We start from the raw sequence: 25,361 nt of genomic DNA, 5'->3' as shown, positions 1-25,361 counted from the left end.
ACCCTGTATAGAGGCTAAATGATATGCAGGCAAAAGGAACTCTAAAAGCTGACACAGTCAAGCTAACGTTTGCTATAGTCTCATGAGTATAGAGTTCGTAGGCACAGAAGGTTTTCATTTTGGATTTTTCGAATGGATCAGTATGTTATGTTGACTGTCGTTAAGTAAATATGCGTAAAGTATAGTTTTGGTTGCTATCGCACGAACAGAGAACACATGGAAAGTATATATACTTATCAATTTTAGGTATTTCGAGAAACGAAAGAAGGAACATATCCATATGTATAATTCAATCAGAATTATACGTATGTCGTTAATCCGAAATTACTTTCCCTGTTAAAATTTTGATGTAATCAAATTACTGGATAACAGTAATAAATAATACCGATATTTCATAAGTGTTTCTTGTAGAAACTTCTTCATTTGGAATAAAGTGAAATAACCTTCGGACTGATATTAAATCCGTCATTTTTTAACATTTCCAGGATACGGTTTTTTGCAGTACATATCGGCTCTTTTGTTAAAGGTGAATTTAGTACTGCAAGAATAAGTTTCTAAAAATGGAATGAATGTGTTTAATGTTAATCTGGTGAAGATACATTTATGGAGTTATATTTTAGGAAATCAAATTGTCATCAAGTGTAAGGTAATTTTCACGCGCATCCAGAATTACAATGAAAAAATTGAGTAATACACGAGAAAGCTTGTCTAGCGTATATTACAAACAGCTTTTATATCAGTTCAGTTTTAAGAACACTCATCGTAGGAGGCCATTGTAGAGTGCGTGATTCATCCACAACGCAGTTTTTGTCTGTTAACTGTGTTCTGCGGTTAACAGACAAGGCAAGTTTTTCGAAAACTTGCCACCTGTACTGTATGAAACTGGTGGTATCAAAGTACTACACAAATGTAATTTAGCCCCGGTTACAGACAATATAGATATTAAAATGTAGCAGAAGGGGTTTCAAGTGCTATACAAGCATATTAGTGGTGGTGGATGATGCTTTTTTAGATTATAATATAATATACAAAATTAAAAATTTTAAAAACAAAAAGGTTAGTATTTTTCATTTGCTCCTTCGAAAACTTGAGTATGAATTATCTACAGGCATAACTTATGAAATAGGTTATTGAAAACTAGTAATTCATTCTCATCCTCTATTAGATTTTATGGAATGCACATTTCATGACCAAAATTCTATTGAAATAAGCATCTTTTTATATGCATAACATATGTTTCTATGAACCTTACTGATATTGACAAAGTCTAAGAGGTATTAATAAAACACGTTACTGCTCATTGTAATATCCCCCATATGCTTACTAATAGAACATTTATTCAATAAAGAAGGCGCAGGTTTCAGTATGATTGATTTCCAATCCATATATACTATGCGAATTTTTTTTTTTTCCATTACTGTATTTAATTTATTGAATCCGATTTCAGTGGTGCCCAAATTATTAAGCCAAATCTATTTAACCACATCATTTTCATAACTTTCATTTGCAGACACATTCTTTACTATTATCTATGGCCAAGCATCACATTGCTACCTGTGATACAAATATTAATTTCTGTTGGTATAATAGACATCATAAAATGCTGTAACCATATGTGTGTGTGTATTTGGTAAGATTTTTCCTGAGAGAAAACTTTTTTCCTTTATCTTGAAAATATAAACTAGTAAGATCATTTGTGATAACCAGGTTTGGTTTTAGCCAACCATCTTTCTTGCTTATTAAACTCCAGGCAGAATTTTTCCAACCTCTTGTCTGCTCTTCTAGAAGTTTTCATCCTTTATTATTGTTTGTATTCATCAATAAATATCTGTTTATCACAAGATGCAAAACTTGTAATAATACTGCCATGAAACTTAGACATTTTATATATTTTTTAAAAGAAATATACAATGTCCAAATGATTGTCAAACATCTTTTGACTAGCAACTTAGTAATAAAACATAGTTTCGTAAGATATACCTTATCTTTTATTATCATACAGAGGAGTTAAATTTTTTTATAGCACATCATCCAAATTCCTGAATCACCTTTTAAAACAAAATCAACATTTCTTTGCTATGTTAACAGATTAAAAAATAAATCTTTTAATGCAATATTTTAAAGTGCCACTTTAAAAAACATTACACATAATACTGTAATGTAATGTTTGTTTTTTTTTTAATATAAATGCTACAAAAGCATTCCTTAGTCATTAAAGCGCCGTCGAATGACTTAGAATACATTCGTATATGGTACTCTACATTACAGTAAGTTACTTGATATTTGGCAATTTTTTTTTTTTTTTGGTTTGAACTAAATTGGGTAACCTGTGTGGACATATTCAGTTGATAGGTAGCAAGTTTTTTTTTTGCTTGGCTACAAAGTAAATTATAAGAAATTGTATTTCTGTTTTAAACGTTTACCCACGCAAAAACACAGGATTGTATGTGAAGTATCTTCACAAATGGACTACTTTACTTAGAGGCAGCTGAATTCACATCAGTTTGCATTACCAGATGGGCGATCCTCTGTTTGCTTAAGCTTGGTTAAATGATTAAAAGAATATAATTTGTCTACTATAATTTACACAATTGATGAAAGGCTAGCAGCTTCTAGACTATCAAATGACCATCAGTACAAACAGCTAGTTTATTATGTGAATTACTGTTGTATGCAAAAAAGAAAAAAAAAAAAACATTAAAAATTAAATTTTTTCTCAGGAGATGCAATTCTCATAGAAGAACTTTGAACTAATGTGAAAGCAATAAATGTGCTTAGTTTTACTAATTTTTTTTTTTGACCAACGTAGTATACAATAATTAGAATTTTACCTACTTCATTTTCAGAAGTACCCATGTTTAGAAATGCACCTTGCATTCATTTTTTGTTATTCCCTTTAAATTAATCCTAAAGAAATACTGAAATGTTGGAAGTTTTTTTCCACTTGGTTAGACTATAATAAATTTAGTTTAATCCTTTATCCAAGTGTAAGCAAACAAAGTTTGCATCTGAACTTTGTTTGCTTACACTTGGATAAAGGATTAAACTAAATTTATTATAAAATACTGAAATATAAGCCAATTAGAAAGAGAAGGCAGGGTGGACCTCAAAAAAGGATATATTGGATGGATAATGAGACTGGAACAGAACGATAGGGTTCTGTCAAAAAAAAATGGTTACACCAAAACACTATTAACAAAATTCTCTACAGACCTCAATAAAAAAACAGATAAACCAGACTACAATAAAACTATAACCATTCCTGACATTTATTTATTTATTCATATGGAGTTTCCTCCCTTTTTCTCCCCCATCCCTATTGGGGCGAGTTGAGCCCCCTCATGGGGGGGGTTAAGTATTTATGGCTGTAGATCAGTGTGTGTTCACGGGCTGGTTTGCCTGCTTGCGGGATGAAAAACGCCAGATAAACTCGCATAAAAAACCCTACTGCCCACGCCCAAGACCGGCTAACTTGACTATGGCTGAGGAAGATCCTCAAATTCCTCACGTCTTCAACAAGAATCGAACCTGGGACATTCCTTCCCCAGTCATGTGGTTGCGAAGCGCACAGCCACTAGGCTAACCATGTGGACATTCCTCACATTAAAGGGACATAAGATAAAATAAAAACAGAATACTACATAAATACAACCTCAATGCCACCTTTAAACCTCCTGCAAAATTGGAAAAGCACCAGTTGTTTACATTACAAAACATGGTATGAACGAAAATTTAAGGAAGCCTGTGAGATTCTTATCAACCACTCCAATCTGAACAATAATGATGGTCTAAAAATCCCAAGCATATGGAAGGCACATATTCAACCTTTCTCTCTAAGAGTTAACTATAAACAGGACTGTAGGTAATCTAGAATCCTAAATCTAAAATAACAATTATAATGTTAAAAATAGGACATCATTGTTACTGAAAGAAGACTATAAGAAAGAATGTTTTTCTTATGTTACCTTAAATAGAATTTAGCTTTGATGTAATTTATAAATAATTAATTTGTATTTTTTTTTCCCACTAGAGGTCATGCCATTAGAATAACCAGTGATCAAATCATTGTTTCTCTAACTTACTGTGTGTAATGTAACTCAGCTTGTCCTTGTATATTTGTATATACTCCAGATGATGATCTTAATATGAAGATCATCATTTTTTTTCCCACTAGAGGTCATGCCATTAGAATAACCAGTGATCAAATCATTGTTTCTCTAACTTACTGTGTGTAATGTAACTCAGCTTGTCCTTGTATATTTGTATATACTCCAGATGATGATCTTAATATGAAGATCGAAATGTCGGGAAATTAAAAGCGTTATAACACGGTTGTAAAGTCCATAATTTCTAAAATGAATGCTGATCACTGTGCAACACTAAAAGAAAGAAAAATATGGTCTATATCCATAATTAGCATTATGATGATGATGATGATTTTTTAAATTGATCCCAAATATGAGAGTAGAAGAACCCATTGCACATCAGTACCATATAGGATACAGCAGGTGAGGGTTGGCAAAGAAGTTTGACATTTTTCTTGAAGAGTTGGAAGTTGTAGTTAATTGTAATTATTTAGAAATACATTGTGAAGAAGTGGTTTCAGAGGACAAAGGTAGATGGAATAAATAAGGAATAGGAGAAGCAGGTTTGGTGTTTGTACCTTGTACTGAAAAGGTATACTGCACAGGTTTTAACAGGTCCAAGAAAATAAAGGAATGGTGACTGTTCAGTGGAGCAATGACCATGGAAGTACCTGCAGGAAAGACTGCTGAAACAGTGCATCTTTGACATAGAAGTTGAAGTGAATCTGTGAGGAGCAAACACCTATGAGCTGAATTGCTCTTCTCTAGACAGCAGTGAGAATTAGGGAGGTTTTAGGTGCACCACCCCAAAACATATGTACAGAATTAGTAGCTGTGTGAGAAAAGTAGCATTTTTAGTGGAAAAGACTGCTTTGCTTTTTAGAGGCTGAAGAAGATATATGTTTATGTCAGGAGAGGCTGAAGTAAATGCCAGTCCAAGGAGAGGGAACAGATCTACTGCGAAGGGTAAGGTAAAGAAGCGAGCTAATATCCTGTTTGTAAGAAAAAAGCAATATGATTCAGAAGTCTGAGCAGTGCATGGTTTATCAAATGAGTGGGATGAATGGAGTGTACATCATCAGAAAAGCTGTGGATAGGGTTAGTGTTGATCAAGAGTATGTTATTTATGTCTAGCAAAAGAGGGTAAACAGAAAACAGTGAGAATGCTGGCTCTCTGTTAGAGGACAATTTGGTCAGCAGGCTAGATACAAAATGCAATCAAAAGCATGGAAATATCAAGAGTGACAACACATTTCTCCAAACCTTTCCACAGTGCATGCCAGTGGTGAGATGATCATGAATCTAGATTGGTTGATGATTAACTGGTGGGCCTTTAGGTAGCGAAGTTGACTGTTGATGACTCATTATTTTGGCAAGCACTGATGTCAGAATGCTTGATAGTTGGATGACAGACTTATGTTCGTTCTGTTTTTTGGAATAGATTGCATATATGCTTTCTTCCATGTATTGGGATAAGTGCCAGCTGAGACAATAAAGGATGGGTGTTAGCTCTGGAGTACAACATTGAGTACACAATTGGAAGGATGCCATTAGGACAAGAAGACCTTTTAATGTTCAAGTGATTTAGTATTCCTCTTAAATCTTTTTTGGCCAAAAAACTACAGAAACAATAGGGTTAGTCATTTATATAGGAGTTACAGGAAAAGAGTGATGCCAAGAGGTCCGCTTTATCTTTAGGTCGTATAATGATGGTAATATCGGTATTAAAGGTGGAAGTGTAGATGAGCAGAGGTTACATCTAATGGGCTTTTGAAGGGAAATGGGGACCAGAAGGCAAGTGAATTTTCTGCTGTTGAAATTTGGGTTTGTTGATGGTTGTTTTCTATTTATAGTATGCTTCAGCATAGGCTGAGTATGAACCCAAAGTTCTTGTTGCAAGCTACCTGCAGTAAACTGATTTTTTCCCCCCCCAACAACTATTAAACCAGGGCTTGGAAAATGAGAGAAAGAAAATTTCAGGTAGAATGGGAATGAGGACCTTCATATTCATGCTGCTGAGGTTAATTTGTGACTCGCTGAGATCTGATGTTTAGGTCAGAAGAGCAGAAGTAATAGTTAAGAAAGAAAGAGAAGTTTCATAAGCCATGTCACCTGGTACCTTTGTAGTGCTAAAGGACATAAGAGTTGGAGTGATGGGGAAGGAATTCTGTTGGGACCTGCACAAGATTATGATCTAAGTTTCAAAACTGGTTTGTGATTCTGTTCACTCAAAAGAAAACTCACAATTTTAGATTTTCTTTTTTTTTAAACAAAATGCATACACTTTCAGGATAAGTCAAATGCAATACACATTTTCTCTCTCTATTTTAGCAGTTTTGTAGAACAGAAAGAGAGAGAGTCATCAGGAATTTGAGTAAGTAGATGTTATATTTGCATTAGGATATTGCTTATTACAAAAATTTTACGTACATCCAGATTGGTTAGAGATGCTTGACAAGGGGAGCCAGTTGGAGTTGTGACCATTAAAATCACCTAGGATAAATTTTTTTTGCTGGATTGCTGGACTGAAGGGTGACTGATAGGAATGTGAAGAGGTCTGAGTGGCTTTTGGAATTTTGAAGCACAGCAAATCATTGTTACTGAATGGGAGAATAAACCTTGAATCAGAGGACACAAAAAGCATGAGATTCTGAATTAGATATTCTCTGGCAAGCAATGTTGGATCTCACAAAGGCATACGTACAACCACCCTTGTGGTGAAAGGAATCATGACGCATGTTATTTGGATATGAAGGTGTACTGTGGTTTATGTAGCTTCAATTTGGATTTCTATCAAGAGTAAAATATCTAATCTTCGATCTTTGTAAATAATGTACACAATTTGTTGGTGTTTATACTATGGGTGTTGCACACATAGCATAATATTGTGCTTAGTTTGGCTTGTTTGTTGGGATTAGTTTTGCTGATGTCTATCATCAAATCAAAATAATGCACATATTTTAAATGCAAATATTTTTGAAAAAAATAAAAATACAGCATAACAGATATTGCAAACAACAGTTTAGAGTAGACAAATTTAATACAAACTCCATAGCTTGGTATACATCCAACCTATAACTGAGTTCTTGTATATACACTTTTGATGTATATGCTTCTATCATCCATTACTTAACCTCATAGGGAGAAAAGTCAAGGATGTAAGGATAAACTGTAAGATGGCAAGGAAATTGATCCTTTTTCTGCTATAAATGTATGGGAAATAGACATCCTACAGACTTAAATTTATCAACATTAACAGCGTCTTTGTATCTCAGTTGTATTAATGTTTGATTGTAAAGACCTTGGTTTGAATCCTGTCTTGGATGCGAAGAGCACTTATCAGGGTTTTTCAACTGAAGGTAAGTTAGTCGTTCTCATATGCAGATGGCATCATGGGTTTTCTCTTGGAAACTCAGTTTTTTTTTTTCATACAACAAAACAGGCAAACTAGTCAGAAAGAGGCACATTTATAGATGTAGCAAGACAATGTAGATAGAATTAACTGCTGTCACAAGCAGTAGTCAGGTTTCTGAAACTCATTTTTAAGGTTTCATGGAATAAAGTACATATAAATAAATAACTATAGGATGATATTAATATAGGAGTGATTAAATGTGTTGTCTATTTATTTGTATTTATCCCATTAAACCTTAAAATGAATTCAAACCAGCATATAAGTCTAAATAGTCGGTTACTGAGATGTCAATTTACTTGCCCATGACAGGCCATTGAGCTTAACATGAAAAGGAAGGGAGAATGTTGAAATCAGTATCTTTAAATGATTATTCTATCACTTTATACATATCATCATGGTTAGAGTAGTCTGTAAACTGCATTCATATTTTGTGTGAATTTTTGCATTTTCACATTTACTAATTAGAATAGGATGAATGGATGCACCTGCATACAAAACTGAGTAGGTGAACAACTTGCATGTCAGGTGATAAGCATTTGGTTTTAAGAAGAAAAATTGCATTTAAAATGCAATACTTCTGGAAGTCATGTATATTATACATTAATCTTTAATTTGATTGCTTTTATCTAGCTGTTGAGTGGAACTCGAAATGATTAATAGAGCATGATTTCAAAACTAACATGAAGCACACTGCAATAGCAACTTTTCTGTGGAATGAGGTAATACTAGCTTGCCAAATATATACGAACATTTGTTTTTTAACATCATGCACAGATACTGACAAAAGATTTTAAGTAATGAAAGTTTCAGAATTACAAGTGTTAAGTTAGTGTTTCAGATAGCTTTGATGATTGTATACAGACTTTTGCCACATTGTCCAATATTGCACTTATTGTATCCATTTGTTTGCTCTGCAATAAACATGTCTCTCCATAGCAGTGAAATTTTCTATTAGGCTTATTTTACTTTCCTTCTCCCAACAAAATATATCTAATTTGTCCAAAAGTGTTCCATGAATTTGGTCCCTGAAAGGTAAATTTTGTTCATCATCATCATCAAATTCCTGCCATGTACCTTCAAGGGGTGTACAGGATATGATAGTACTACATGAAAAAATTACATCATTACTAACTTCCTATCTACAATTTTCCTCCAAATCAGTCTGTTACTTGTCAAGACTCCAACATTATCAGATCTTATATTTCTATCGTCTAAGGCACTTTGTACCGTATCAATCCGCCTATATCTTGGTCTTCCTCTGGGTCGTTTTCCTGCCAACCTGGCAGAGAACACTTGTTTTGCTAATCTTTCCTCTCCCATTCTATTTAGGTGACCATACCACCTGAGATTAGCTCTGCTAACACATTCCTGGATGCTGACAATGTCAAGTTCTTTCCTAATATCCTCATTTTTAATATGATATTGCCATTGATGCCATCTGTTCACGCCTCTAATCTTTCTAAGGACTCTCATATCTGCGGTCTCTAGTCTTTGGTCAAGTGTTTTACTTCTGACCCAGCTCTCAGATCCATAAGTTAAAACTGGTTTGAACACTGTCTTGTATAGCTAATTTAGTGTTCCGACTAATTTCTTTTTTATTCCATATGAATTTATTCAATTGACTTCCCACCATACCAGCTTTGCTGATTCTGTTGTCTATTTCTATATTTAATTTACCATATTCAGTAAAAATCGTGCCTAAGTAGCTGAAATGTTTTACTTGTTCCACAGGTTCTCCATTCACAACACAGTTGACATTTTCAATGATTCTGCCTATTTCATTGTCTTTGTCTTTTTATTGCTGACCTTCATACCATATCTATTACAACAGCTATTCAATTTAGTCAGAGAATCTTGCAGACTTGTAGCGGATTTATTTAGAAGTATAACATCATCCGCATAAAGCAAAGAGCTGACATTAACATCTCCAATTTTGATATCAGGTTTAATACCACATTCCTTCATAATGTGATCCATATAGATAATGAATAACAGAGGGGATAATGTACATCCTTGTCTCACACCAGATTTAATATTAAACCATCTTCCTGTACTTCCTTCAATTCTAACTGCTGACTTACAACTCAAATAAAGACTAAGTATTGCTTGATATAATGCCCCACTGACACCATATAACTGCAGCATATTGAATAGCTTCTCTCTTGGCACCTTGTCATATGCCTTTTCCAAATCGACAAAACTTAAATACAGATCTTTGTTATATTCCCATGCTTTCTCGACTATTTGTCGTAATGTGAAGATCTGATCCTGACAGCCTCTATTTGGCCTGAATCCAGCTTGTTCTTCACCAAGCTTTTCTTCCACAATTCTTCTCAACCGTTTCTCAAGTATACTTGCATAGATCTTGCCAGGAACACTCAGTAGAGAAATACCTCTGTAATTCTCACATTCAGTTTTATTTCCCTTTTTATATATATATATATATATATATATAACAGTGCCTCCATAGTGCAATTGGAAGAATGACGGTACATTGTGCCCTTCGATTGGAATAGGCCTAAGTTCGATTCTCGTTGCGATGGGAGGAATCTTTATCTGGATGATTTCAATCGAAGGTGAGTTAGCCGATCTCATACTGAGGTAGCATGGTTTTTTCTCCCGGAAATTCTGGTTTTTCATACTGCATACAGACAAATCGGCCCTTCAGAACACATGCAATTTACAGACAAAAAATACTAGTTGTAGTGGAGGTGGGCGGTTGATGGAGATGATTTGTAGTAGAGGTTCGGTGTAGTGGTTGAGACAGTTGTAGGTGTCCTCCTGTGATGAAACTTCGGACTCCTTGGAGGTATCAGGAATAATAATAATAATATATATATATATATATATATATATATATATATATTATTTTTAAAGAATCTTCAGGATAAGCAGAATCTCATGAAATAGTGATAAGTCAAATGCAATACACACTTAATTCCATACTTTGTGATTGGGGTTTCCAAATGACCTTCAGCTAACTTTGAACAACAGGGTTATCAATGGACTCATATTAACAGTCATTCTAGAATTTACCAGAATGCTATATATAAGAATATAACCTTTGGCACATCAGAGTAGACATTTGTCTACTCTGAATGTGCCAAAAGACATCAGTTCATTCCTGGTTTTGATGGACTGTAATGAGGCAAATGATGTGAAGTTACTTCACACGTTAACTTTTGTTTGGATAAAGGATTGAAACAAGAATATAATTTCATATCTAGTATAATTTACCTATCATACTTCTTGTACTCATTCATCGACTGCAACAATCCATTTCATTTATTCACAAACTCTCCAAGCAAAAAATCCAGCCCTCACATTCTGACTAAACACTTGCATTTCCAGAGGTGATCTCTTGTTCTCTCTCTCTCTGTTCTTGTCATGCAGTGAAAAACTTCTTCTGCATCAATTCCAGGTTTTAATCATCTGAGATCTTAACATTTAGTAACATAAGTTACTATCATATCCTCTTTTCTATATGTTGAATAGTTCCTGCAACCTGTGGACCTGTAGGGAACCCAGTTTGCCATCTTCATTTGCTACCTTTCTCCCAAGAAATCCTGGCAACCAAATCTGTGTGCACAGTATGAGGGTGGTATGAAAAGTTCTTGGCCTAACAATGAAAAAATGAATTTATAATTTCAAAATTATTTTTGTTTTTCAACATATTGTGTTGCCATCTATGGTCAAGGCTGAGAATTTTTTAGACCACCCTTGTAGACTAGATATGTGTCATATAAAGAATAGTGATAAACTCCTTATTTCTATTTGTCAGCATTTTCTTCAACAGTCATGTCATCCTTTGAATAATTTGGGCTGCCTACTTTTGCAGTATATCATCTCAACTTCATCTCCCTTAAGACTAATACATTTAATTCCAGTGATGCTTGCGCACCTTTATCCCGTCCCTGTAGTGGTTCTCAGTAAGATCTGGAAAATACCCCTCTGCAGCTGCAATCACCTCTTGATTCAAAGAAAAAATGCTGACCAGCGAGGAAGAGTTTTAGTTTTGGGAAGAGATAGAAGTCAGAGGGAGAAAAGCTGGGGAATAGGGCAGATGTTCTAACAATTCAGTGCAGATCCCTTAATTTTCCCATTGCCAAAGTGGGCAGGTGCATTGTCCTGATGAAAGATTATTTTTTTCTTCTGCAAACTGGGTCTTTTCTCACGAATTTTTTCATAATGTCTGGTTAAAAGATCAGAATAATATTCCTCAGTTATTGTTTTACCTTTTCAAGATAATTAATAACAAAATGCCTTTAGCATCCCAAAACACCGATGTCATGACCTTTCCTGCTGATGAAACCGACTTTGTCTTCTTTGATGCTGAACAACCGGCTTCTGTTCGCTGTTTGGATTCTGGTGTGTCAATGGTGAATCCAAGTCTCATCCATAGTAATAAATCAACAAACAAAATAAGTTTTATTCTTGTTAATATTCTTCAAGCACTGTTCAGAGATTTTCATGCGAGTGCGTTTTTGATCTGCTGTGGCAAGCATGGCACCCATCTCGCACAAAGTTTTTTAGTTTGCAATTCTTCATGCAAATTATATCCTACACGTTCTTTTGAAATGCCTATAGTCTCAGTAATTTCACACACTTTGACTTGCCGGTCATCCAATACCATATCGTGCACTTGATCAATGATTTCTGGTGTTGTTATACTTTTTTGGACGTCCTTCACGTGAATCATCTTCAAGACTAGTATGGCCACGTTTAAACTCAGCAGCCGATTTCTTAATTGTCAAAAATGAAGGAGAAAAGTACCCATAAACTTTTATGAACTTCGAATGAATTTCTTTTGGCATTAAACCTTCTTTTACAAAGAATTTTATAACCGCACAATACTTAATTTTATCCATTTCAAGGGATACAGACAACATTTGCTACTTGATAGAATGACTTGCAATTTCACAAGGATGCTTATGACAGATGTACCAACTTAGAAAAAAAAAATCTTGCCAATGATGTTGCCATCTATGGTTGAGACTGAGAACTTTTCAGACCACCCTTGTAGACTAGATATGTGTCATATAAAGAGTAGTGATAAACTCCTTATTTCTACTTGTCAGCGTTTTCTTCATCAGTCATGTCATCCTTTGAATAATTTGGTCTGCCTACTTTTGCAGTATATCATCTCAACTTCATCTCCTTGTTCACCATGACCCTCCAAATCTCTGGGAAAGATGTGTTGTAGTTTCATCAAAGTGTATATACATAAAACCTTATGTTTTGTCAAATTAAACTTGCAACCATTGTGTCCATACTGTCAAATAATTTTGCCAGATCCCCATCATCTCAGGCAACAATATTGAATGAGGTAGTCAGTTCAGGATGTAAATGTGGTTGGGCACTTAAGGGGATAGCTACAGTTTCTGTATATTAATGCTAAAAGCATCAGGAATAAAAGGGAAGAATTTTTGGCATTTGTTAATGCAACTTTGTCAAAAGTTATAGGCATCATGAGTTAAGTCTCACTTAACTCATGATGTGTCTGAGTTGAGATGGTAGAGTGATAACAGAGACAGATGAAATTGTTCGGCTACTGAGTGACTATCATTATTATAGAGACCTCCAGGGAGTCAGGCACTCACTGAGGAAGGCTACATACATTATACTACATCTCTAATACTTATTCTTGAATTCATTCACACTGCTTGCACACACACACACACACACAACATCCAATGGCAATTCATTCCAATCGTGCACACTCTATGAGAGAAAAATATAGCCCTTACCCCCTTCTTAGCAGCATTCATTCTCAGCTTCCAAGGATGGCCTCCTGTCCTTTCCCCACGATCCATAAAATGAACAATTCCATCAACTGAAATCCTGTATGACCCTTTCAGAAGTTTGTAAGTCTCAATCATATCATCCCCCTTTCTCCTGTTTACTAGTGTCTGCAGTCTACAAATTCTCAAGCTGTCTTCAGAATCAGTATTCCACAATCCTGATATCCTTTTTAACATCTCCACTGTATCAGAATCACAATGGAAACCAGACTTGTGCACAATTGTCCAAGTGAGGTCTTATGAATGTTCATTTCAGCATTGCATGTGAATGTTCATTTCAGCATTGCATGTGAATGTTCATTTCAACATTGCATGTGAATGTTCGTTTCAGAATTGCAATTGTCTTTCGAGTTGTATTTGTAATATTTGCTACATGGCCCCTGAACTTCAACTTCCTATCTGCTAGCACTCCGAGATCCCCTGATTAGTTTCTTCTAGCATAATCCCACCAATATAATACGACATTGGATATCTAATCATGCCCAAGTCCATGGCTTTACATTTACTGACATCCATTTTCCTATTGCCCACAATTCCAGCCTACTCAATCATTCTGCAAGTACTAAGTACTGTATCTGCAGTATTCCTGATTATCCTACCTATCTTTGCATCATCAGCAAATAGTTGTATGTTGCCTGTAAAATCCTTCCCAATATCGTTAATGTGCAGATTGAATAACAGTGGACCAAGCACTGATCCTTGTGGTAGTACACCACTGGTGACCTTAAATCTTGCAGATTCACATCCCCCATATACCACTTTTTGATATGTCATTCAGCCATCCTCTTATCCACGCTAATATTTTTTAATCCAAACCCATATTCTCCAATTGATGCAACAGTCTTCCATTTTGTATTCTGTCAGAAGCCTTAGCAAAATCCAAAAGTATCATGGTGTATACATTCACCTTGTCTAGTTCAATGGTAACATTATTATAGAATGTGAGCAAGTTGCTAAAACATGATCTTCCCATAGTAAACCCATGTTGTTCATTGCAAAGTAGAGATTCACTGTTAACCCATTTCTAAGATATTGTTATGGCAGAGGTGACAGGTACTAATGTCATAACAGAGGTTGATAGAGGTACCTAGGATGTTATAGAATCTGAATGTGAATACAGCTGTGGGAATTGGATGGGATGTCGGCTCGTGCTTTAATGATAGGTATTGTGTGATTGCAATACCTATCATTAAATATGAATATGTAGGGGAACTGGCAATGCCTTTGACTAGGCTGTTTTAATTTGTCTCGGCTCTGGCAAAGTTCCAAGAAAGTGGAAGGAGGGCAAAATAATTCCTTTGCATAAAGGAGGATGTAAGTCTATGGTAGCAAATTATAGACCAATTGGTATCCCAGGAGTGATGGTTAAAGTAATGGAAACAGTTCAAAAAGAGAATTCAGAAATGGATGGATAAGAATAGTACTTTGAGGATTGGTTATGCCTTTAGTAATTAACTTTTCCTAATAGTGACAGCTGATTTGAATAAAGGGAATAATTACACGACGATACTGCTGGATTATGCAAAAGTGTTTGACAGGATTGTTACTCATGCAACAAATGGGGATAGAACTGGTAATATGGATAAAAGAGTGGCTGATGGACAGATACCAAAAAGCAGTACACTCAATGGACAAAACATTAGAGATACCTGCCTAATAGTGTCGGTCCTCCTCTAGCCCATACTCTCCAAGGCTCAACCAGATGTTGGAGGTAATTCCAGCCATGCCTGTTGCAGCATTGTCCACAACTGTGCCTTAGACATTGGTCCTGGATATATATGGATCTGTCTCGCTCTATGGCATTCCAGAAAGATTCAATTGGATTTAAATTGGGGACCTTGGGACCCTGGATGGTCTGTGCAAGCCTGGACATTCTACGTCGACCTCCAGTCATCAATGGCATATGGTTGGGCATTACTTGCTTCAGGACGCTTGTACATCTATTGATAGTATATTCACAGTAAACCGTTGATACAATTGCCCTCGAGAACCCTAGAGTTCTTACAACTCGAGCGATAGAATGACCCATCTGTCTTGCGCTGATAATGTCCATGATCAAAGTTGCTAAGATTGCCACATTTACTCATATTTATTGATTATGATATACTGTTGGGAAGCCCTGATGTTTGCCTGTTCACTGTCTGTGTTCGGTTTGGATACATTTCACTCTCTGCAGGGGATGCCAGTGTCAATTTCCCATCATCCCATCTCTAATGTTTTGTCAATTGAGTGTGTATGGAAGAGGAGAAGGCAGTTGATTAATAGCACTTGGACCACTGCTGCTTAATTTGTACATTAATGATATAGGAAATTTATTTATTTATTCATATGGAGTTTCCTCCCTTTTCTCCCCCATCCCTATTGGGGTGAGTTGAGCCCCATCTTGGGGGGGGGGGGTAAGTATTTTATGGCTGTAGATCCGTGTGTATTCATGGGGCCGGTTTGCCTGCTTGTGGGATGAAAAACTCCAGATAAACTGGGGGGGGGGAACCCTGCTGTCCGCCCAAGACTGGCTAACTTGGCTATGGCTGAGGAAGATCCTTAAGCTCCTCACGTCAGCAACGGGAATCGAACCCAGGATACTCCTTCCCCCAGGCAAATGGTTGCAAAGCGCAAAGCCACTAGGCTAACTGCGCAGACATATAGGAAATAATTTGAAGAGATATTTAGTTGTCTGCTGGTGATGCAAAGTTGGGTAGGGTAATAGTTAATCAGGGTGAATGCAGAGAGTTTGCACAATGATTTGAATATGGCTACCAGTACAGGTAAAACAAAATGGATGTCAGTTTAATGTGGAAAAGTGTAAAGTAATGCATTTTGAGATAATACAAGCTGTGTACCACACTGAGGGAACTGTACTCCAGGAAACTGAAGATATTATTATACAGGTAGCTTCATGGAGTCAAGAGATTTATTGTGGGAGATTTATTCATACAATGCCTATCATACTCTCCTTAAACCTCTTCACTGATGAACCACTCACAACCACCTCTGGCAATCCATTCATCATCTTGCAAGCAAAACATCTAGTCCTGACACCCTTACTAACCACACTTTTAACACAATTTCCATGAGTGACCCCCCTTGTTCTCTCCCTTCCTGCCAATGTACTGAAGAAAAGTCTTCAGTGTCAGTCCTATAAAGCCTCTTTAAATAACTTAAATGCTTCAATCATATCTCCTCTTTTTTGCCTATCAGCTAATGTTTGAGACCTATAGTCCCTCGATCTGTTCTCATAGGGAGCATTCTATAGACTTGCCACAATCTTTGTCACGTGCCTCTGGACCCTCTCCACCATTTCTTCATCCCCATGGAATTTGGTGGTCCAGATCTGTGTGCAGTAGTCCAGATGTAGCCTTATTAAAGCCTTATATATAATATAATAATAATAACCTCTCTATCCTTGTTTGTTAGCATGTTCTTCAGTGCACAATCTAATGTGCTGTTTTGGTTACCTTTGCAATACCCTCTAAACTTCAACTCCCTGCCTCATCAGTTACCTGCAGTTCAATTTCATCGGTACAATATAGTATACAGCTTTTGATCTCTTTCCAAAGTGCATCACCTTACACTTGGCCACATTAAACCAACAGCTATTTACCTTTCCCCCTATACTGCTAGTCTGGAGCCTCCTTAGCTCAGTCGGTATAGATGAAGTCCTTTGGTCGGAAAGACCCCTGGATTCAATTCTTGTCCATGATGTGAGGAACCTTTATCTGGTCTCTTTCGACTAATGGTGAGTTAACCAGTCCCCTGTGGAGGTTTTTTTTCTCCCAGTAACTTGGGATTTTCATCCCTAAAAACAGGCAAACTGGTCCTGTGAACACACACACACAGCTATAGTCATAAATACTTACAGCAAGGAAGGCAATGGGAAACCACCTTTCTTCATAATCATCTCCCTAGTAATTAGCTGCAATCCTCTCAATAGAGAGGAGGCCACAGGATAGGATACTGCTAATCTATTTAAGTCTTCCTGCAGGATCTCTGCATCACCTTGATTTACCATTGCTCTTTCCAGTTTAGCATCATTGGCAAACAATTGAATATTTCCTATCAAATCATTTCTTATATCATTGATATACAAATTAAACAATGGAGGACCAAGTACTGAGCCTTGTGGTATACCACTAGTCACTTGCCTTCTCCTGGACTCAACTTGTCTACATTTAAGTTATTTAAACAATTTTATGATTGATGGATGGGAAATGTTTCAGCACTTGGCTAGAGGAGTAGAACAAAAGGTAATCCCTGGAAGTTAAGAAGTGAATGAATGGAATTGGTTGCCTGAGTCAGTTGTGAGTGTGAGTGTTCTGTCTGTTAATAGTTTCAAGGACAGGTACAATAGAATTGTGTTGATAGTTTAGGTCTCTCATGATGAGTCTTAGGCCTCCATGGAGGTACCCTTGCAATAATAATAATCTTATTAACTGTTTGATTTTTTTAAAAAAATTAGAATTAAAAAATTCTAATTAAATTTAATTTCAGATCACTTAGTTTTAAATTTGGGCCTTAATTATAATCTTATTTTATCGTAACTAATTCTGTTGTAAATAGGATTAATGTTCTTTGTTCCAGCTTCACCTTGTGATTATGCTGATACACTGATGATGACCAGTTAGTTTCTGGTTGAAATATTTGTAGTAATAAAATTATTATATTCTTGTGAATACGTGTCTAATAAACTTTAACGATTGTCTAATCCAGTTTTGTATCATCAAATACATGAATATTTCTCCTCAAATCATTTACTATACCATTTGCAGGGCTCAAATACAAAACTGTGTAGCAGTGCACTAGTCACTTGCCTCCTCTTCTATTGATTACTTTTGTCCATCAGCCACCCTCTTATCCACACTCTATATTTTTTATGTTCCATTTGGATGGTAACTGATCTTTTCTTTCATGCTTAAACGGTGATCAGAATACATTATGAAACTTATGGATACAACTACCATGTTAGAGTAAAACTTGAGTATAATATAAAATAAAGTTTATATTAAACACTGTGAAATTTTGATTAACCACCCTAATCTTAATAATAATGGGGGCTTAAAAATCCCAAGAATTTGGATGGCACAAATTCAGCCACTTAGTTTCCAGCAAACCCTGACTTTAGGACTCTAAGCAATTTTTTATTGGCCACTATCCATACCAGTTGTTGCAATTTATAGGTATACTTATATAAGTAATTTTATTTTTTTGTTTATTTATTTATCTATTATTTTCTGTATGAACATGTTACTCTCCACATAATTTAACTTTGTAACCTAATAGATAATAATAATAACAGGACTCTAGCTTTGATGTGGTGAGGGTTTTTTTTTTTTTTAACACCAAGAGTTCAGGCAAATAGTTTTGACTGTTGATCAGTAACTTTAGCATGCCATGTAGATTGCAGTGCAGCTTGTTTTTTTCTATATATACGTATACTCCAGAAGATGACCTTAATGTGAAGGTCAAAATGTTGAATGTATATTTTGGTTTATATTAACCTAAAGTTTTACTCTAACATGGTAGTTATATCCATAAGTTTCATAATGTAGCTGATCTTCCTGTCTATCCATAGTAGGCCAACTTGTAGGAACAAGAAACTATATACACCTGGAACTGAGGGGGGGGGATTTGTTTGTAGTGGAACAGTATCCTTAACTTAGCTCCTGAGATAGCTAATAACATTAGGCTTGATGTTGGCAGTTCAAGGCTCCCAAAAATTTATCTCCCTGCCAGCTCAGTGCCCTCAATAAACTACCTAAAGATAATAGCATAGTCATCACTAGATCTGACAAGGGAACTACTACCTCAACATCAGTGAATACAATAAGAAAATGGATATCATTCTTAGACTATTCCACCTACAGACCTTTAGATTATGATCCCATAAAATTGCAAATCAAGAAATAAAATTTAAAGAAATTAAATTGTAAAAGTAAGCCTGACTTGTAGAAGTAAGGAGATTCTTGTTCCATTGTATAAGGCTTTGATTAGGCCACACATGGACTACTGTGCCCAAATTTGGGCACAGTAGTCCATGTGTGGCCTAATGGGTTAACAACATTTCTTCATCATTTCAAAAGGATGAAGAAATGTTGAAAAGGGTCCAGAGGCGAATGACTAAGATAGTTTCTTATCTCTGAAATTTCGAATCTGAGGAAAGATTGAAAAGATGCAATTTACAGAGTCTAGTGGATAGGAGGAAGGGGGGGGGGTGATATGATAGTGCCCTACATGTTAGTAAGCAGTTGTTATAGGATCAGTGTTGAAGAGGTTTTACAGAAAGCAGTGGGAGATTGGGGAGAACCATAGGTCATCCCCTGAAAGTTGTATAAGGAGGGTGTGAGCAGGGGAGTGAAGCAGATTTTTTTGTATGCAGAGTTGTGAATGATTGGAATGCCTTGCCTGAGAGCATGGTGTCTGCAGAATTTGAGTGCGTTTAAGGACTTCCTAGATGAGTCTTTGACTCCATGGGGGTCTTGGAATAATAATAATAATAAAAAGTCAGTTTCTTCCTGGCCTTCTGATAACACAAAAAAACTCAAACCTTTCAGTTGTGCCCCTCCCCTGCCAGATATATGGCTTGCCTAAGATTCACCCCTTCTAAGACCAATAGTAGATACCACTGATTCTCTCTGCTATAAATTATCCAAACAGTCAGAAAAATCTTTTCTCTCCCCCCCCCCACCTTACTAGTCATAACAAATCATACATGAAAAATTCTTCCCATTTTAAAAGCTCCATTGAAAATATAATTGTTAATGATATTGATATCCTAGTGAGCTTAGAATATTTGAAGGGAAGGACTAGCAATGGACTCTCTCTCTCTCTCCCCCATTAGATAACATATTCATGGAGTGGTTTGAAAAAAAAAAAAAAAGCTCTCCAGTATCAAAGAAAGGAACACAACCTAAAATTTGGCCAAGATATGTCAACATTTTTATCATCTGGCCTGGTACTATTACCCAATTAGAAGATTTCATTGCCTACCTCAACAACCTTTGTTCTCAAAATAAATTCACTGCTGAATTAGAAACAAACAGGTCTTTATAATTTTTGGGTACAGTAGTTTAGGTATCCGAACAAAACACAATCAACTTCTCAGTCTATAGGAAGCCAACAAACACAGGATGTTATCTACATGCCATATCTCATCACCACCCAATGCAAAATAAGCATCATCTGTACCTCACATGACAGGATCTACACAATTTTCACCAACACAGAAAAACAGAACCAAGAACCATATAATACCTGAATTCAGTCCAACTAAAAAATGGCTACAATAAACATTAATAAAAAAAAAAGTTCTTCAACCACCAAAACAATCAGATAAACAAGAAAACCAAGACTTTAGAGGAGTTTCTTCCATTGTGTGTGTGTGTGTGTGTGTGTACACACACACACACACACACACACAATCGGTCACAAATAAAATAGCAAGGTTCTTCACCAACAAAATATAAGTTACCTTCTAACCAATCAACAAGATCTCTAATCATCACCTGAGACCTCCACATCTGTTACTAAAAAAACCCAATGTACATTGTAGTTATGGTCTCCAGAGGCATCCAACCAGAACATTTTAAAGATGTTGAGAACAAAATGAGACACAAATCAGGGCTGGAAGCACATACAACTGAAACAAAACAAGTAGTATGGCAAGATTACAGGATTTTTTTTTTTTTTCCCCTCAAGAGCATTCAAAGAATCACCTGAAATGATGAAACATCTTCTATAGTGAGAGAGGGAAAAAAAAGATGATTTTCCATCAAGTTTGGTCTTCATAATTCATTACAACACACTTTCATCTACCAGTAGTATACAACAACCCATGAATCAGCATAAGAGCAAACGCAAGCTCTCCATTGTTATTCATGTTCAAATATTTTCACTAGAGTTAATTGTTATTACTTGTTATCTATTTTTTTTGTGTAATTATCCTGATGAAGTGAAACAAAAGAATTTTTACGAAAGTAGTCGAGAAAACATATTCCTAGTATCTTCTGTCTCTGCAGCAGCCTATGCAACAAAAAAATGGAAAGATTTGAAAAGGTGCTTAAATGAGGTTCTATCTGAATTTCTTCCTCGAGTTCAAAGAACAAATAAGGTGGAAGTAAAATGGACGTTGAAGGAATATTGTGAGAATAAGAGTGAGAGATTATAAAACATATGTAGGCCAGAAAAGTTAATATTGTAGAGTAAAGAAAGTAGCTGTGCAAGCTAAAGGCAACTCAGAAATAATTTTATCACCATGTAAATAAAAGAAAAAAATGCATTTGGAACAATGACTTTAGTGAATGTAAATGGTACCCTTGTGTCAAAAGCAGATAAGGTTGTTCATATAACGAGTGCTCACTTTGCTAAGATATATCCAGGCGGATGTAAAGTATGTACGATAATTCCATTGTACAAGGCAGTGCAGAAACTGATATGTCTAACTACTGATCTGTCAGTATCTCTGGAGTGGTGGTGAAGATTTTAGAGAAGTTGGTAAGAACTCATACAGAAATGGGTTGACAGACAAGCTATACTCAACATAGATTCACTAAAGGGAGGTCATGTTTTAGCAGTTTGCTTACATTTTATAACAATGTAATGGCTAAAATGGATACACTGTGATACTGTTGGACTCTGCTAAGGCATTTGATAGGATACCACATGAAAGGCTGTTGCATAAATTGGAGATTATGGAATTGGAATATAAACTATTGACTTCAATAAGCAGATGGTTGACAGACAGATCAAAAAGTGGTATTAAACAAAAAAAAAAAATTGTAATAAAGAATTAAACAAAATACACTAATTTTGTTTAATTATCACCATGTAAATAAAAGAAAAAAATGCATTTGGAACAATGACTTTAGTGAATGTAAATGGTACCCTTGTGTCAGAAGCAGATAAGGTTATTCATATAACGAGTGCTCACTTTGCTAAGATATATCCAGGCGGATGTAAAGTATGTACGATAATTCCATTGTACAAGGCAGTGCAGAAACTGATATGTCTAACTACTGATCTGTCAGTATCTCTGGAGTGGTGGTGAAGATTTTAGAGAAGTTGGTAAGAACTCATACAGAAATGGGTTGACAGACAAGCTATACTCAACATAGATTCACTAAAGGGAGGTCATGTTTTAGCAGTTTGCTTACATTTTATAACAATGTAATGGCTAAAATGGATACACTGTGATACTGTTGGACTCTGCTAAGGCATTTGATAGGATACCACATGAAAGGCTGTTGCATAAATTGGAGATTATGAAATTGGAATATAAACTATTGACTTCAATAAGCAGATGGTTGACAGACAGATCAAAAAGTGGTATTGACCAAAAAAAAAAAAAAATTGTAATAAAGGATTAAACAAAATACACTAATCAACAATAACCTGTATGGCTTGTATTTGGTACAAGTGGACAGAATTCAAAGCTACATAGTATATGAAAAAAAAAAATTAAACACTTAGCATTTTACACAAATGACCTTCAGCATTCCCTTTTCATGTTTGTCCCAATTAAAAAAAAAATTTCTCTCTCCAGCAGAGTACTGTTCACTCATATTTTGCAAGCTAGCTACTTTTCATATCTCCTTCAAATACTCTTTGACTATTTCTCGTGAACTGTTAATATTCTTCCTTCTCAGCTTCTGCTCCATACAGTCTTTTTATCATAAATCAAGGTAGAAAGCCACTATATGTGACTTTCTACCTTGGTTTTGGATAAAATAGGGTGGGAGTGAATGCTCAGCCATTATGAATAATGACAAACATAATTGGGCACTGTAATAAATTTCACATTTCGTATTTATCACACTGACAGGTCATTATGAATACTGCTATCATCTGGTTGTGCAAAGTGATAATAATGATACCTTTCTGGCAGTATTAGAAGTGATAGGGGGTTCACGGAGGAGAGATTGTTTGGATTTCTTTTTGTCGGGAGATGTGAAGGGAACTTTGCCCAGGTTACTCAGATTTTTACAAAATGAGCATATCTGACAATGATAGAAAAAGTGAAAGTCAAAAATCAAAGTGACTTTTCCTATAACATATAAACATCATATACAGATATTGTAATATGCATATGGCAATTTGATTAAATATTATGTTCACACTGAAGAAATACTTCAGATATTGTACAATGCCCATATTGCTATTGACCATGGTTGGCAGAAACCACATGGAGAATTAAGTATGAAATATAAAAATATTACAAGGGAGATGATTGTAATTTAGGTTAGGTTAGGAGTTTTTTTTTTTTTTGAAAATCAAATTGCCCAGAGGGAATGTGGCTTTATTCATAATGTCTGGTCAATATAATAAATTGATCAATTATTTATCAGGCTGCACGGCCATTTTACGTCATTATTCATAACAGCCGGGCATTATGAATAAGGACCTATTAGTCACTTGGCCCATGACCGATGTACTGCTTTCAAATCCCGGGTTTTCGCCATTGCATGCTGTTTCAAGTAATAATCTTTTAACAGTTGCATAAATTTGATGGATGTCTTTCCACATGTTCTATCTTCCATGGATTTGCATTGCTGTAATAATTATCTAACTTGCACTTGTTGTGTTAATTTGCCAATGCATACATCACATTCTCCTTTATGTCTTTAGTCTGCAGCAGCAACTTGCTACATAATGCTATATTTGTTTTCCTCCATATCTTCCTCTCTCTTCCTGATGAACTTCTACTCTTAGTTTGGCTGCTATCATCAGTTGTACCCTCTCTCCTATTCAGTTCTGTCTTCCATTAAAATATTATACATTTTACATTCTATTATATGATCCTTCATTAACCATTTCACTAATGCCTATAACTTTTGCCAAAGTTGAACTAACCAGTACCAAGACCCTTTCGTCTTATTTCAGATGCACCTAGTATTAATTTACATAAATTGTGGTTCCTTGGGTCTGCAACTACACTTACATCCTGCATTGACTATTCCAATCAGAATTGACACCTGAGTAACTTGATTCGGCATTTTTTTTTTATTTTTAATCATTCTTGCACACTTGTCTCCAAGGTGCAAACATGTTTGCCTGCATTCTCCTAAAAGCTCTAGTTTCCCTGAATCTGCGTTTCTAAATTCACTGAACAACATCCATTCAAGTGAAATGTATCATTCTTGTAGACAAGCTTATATAATGATTACTCATAACTATTATTTTTCAGGAAATAACATATACTAAAATGTCAATTTTAGTATATGTTGTTAATAATAACTAATTAATACTTTCCTATATTTCCTATATTAATTATTATTAATATGTTATTAATAATAACTTTAATTAATACTTTCCTATATTTCAGAAAACTTGCATTGCTATCATGCATCTAAATTTCATGGGAAGTACTTATCCTCAGATCTTCAGCCCAATGGCCAAGACCACCCAATTTAGCCCACTAGAGAGCACCATTTAGGACTCTAAGCCCAACTTTGCTTACCTTTCTTCAGCTTCATTTGTCCAGTGTTAGTGCACATATCATTGTTTTTGTGATCCCTGATAATGGCAATGTAATGTTGCTGGAATATAGAAAAATATTAAAGTTATTATAATATTTTAGTATACATTATTTCCATTAATAACAGCAGAAATGAAGTTTATGAGAAAAACTGCAAAGTATACTCTATTTGATCACAAAAGAAACGAAGAAATTAGGAAAGAATTAAACCAAGAATCAGTAATAGAAAAAATCTAAAATATAAACATAAATGGATGGAACACGTTCAAAGAATGAAAATAGAAAGATTACCAAAACAAGTCTTAAAGTACAAGCCATTAGTAAAAAGAAAACCAGACGTCCTCTTAAACGATTCAGCGATGACTTCTATGACATCTATTCATGGCCGGAACAGGCCATGCTAGGCCTAAATCCTTGATATGCATGATGATGATGATGATGATGATTTTCTGAAAAATAATAGTTATGAAATGTATGTCACATGTGCACATGCACACACACATACATACACTACTGCTTGGAAAGAAGTCAAGGGACACTCCCAAATCAGTGCAATTATGTCCAGGTGAAATGGCTGTGAGAAGGGAATTGAC

At 35.5% G+C, this 25,361-nt stretch overlaps 1 long non-coding RNA gene across 1 annotated transcript; it reads left to right on the top strand.

Moving 5' to 3' along the window:
- Positions 1–72: 72 nt before the first annotated feature.
- On the top strand, positions 73–24,874 carry LOC150106530 (uncharacterized). Its single transcript, XR_016548313.1, has 2 exons — positions 73–140; positions 24,616–24,874. It is a non-coding gene; the product is annotated as an uncharacterized LOC150106530 (long non-coding RNA).
- The last annotated feature ends 487 nt before the right edge of the window (positions 24,875–25,361 follow it).

Source organism: Typopeltis vanoorti, chromosome 5, assembly GCF_054136105.1.
Source record: "Typopeltis vanoorti isolate ZY-2024b chromosome 5, IOZ_Tvanoo_1.0, whole genome shotgun sequence".
NCBI classification, from domain to species: domain Eukaryota; kingdom Metazoa; phylum Arthropoda; class Arachnida; order Uropygi; family Thelyphonidae; genus Typopeltis; species Typopeltis vanoorti.
The sequence above is the reverse complement of the archived record's forward strand: the minus strand, read 5'-3'. Positions and strand labels throughout refer to the sequence as shown.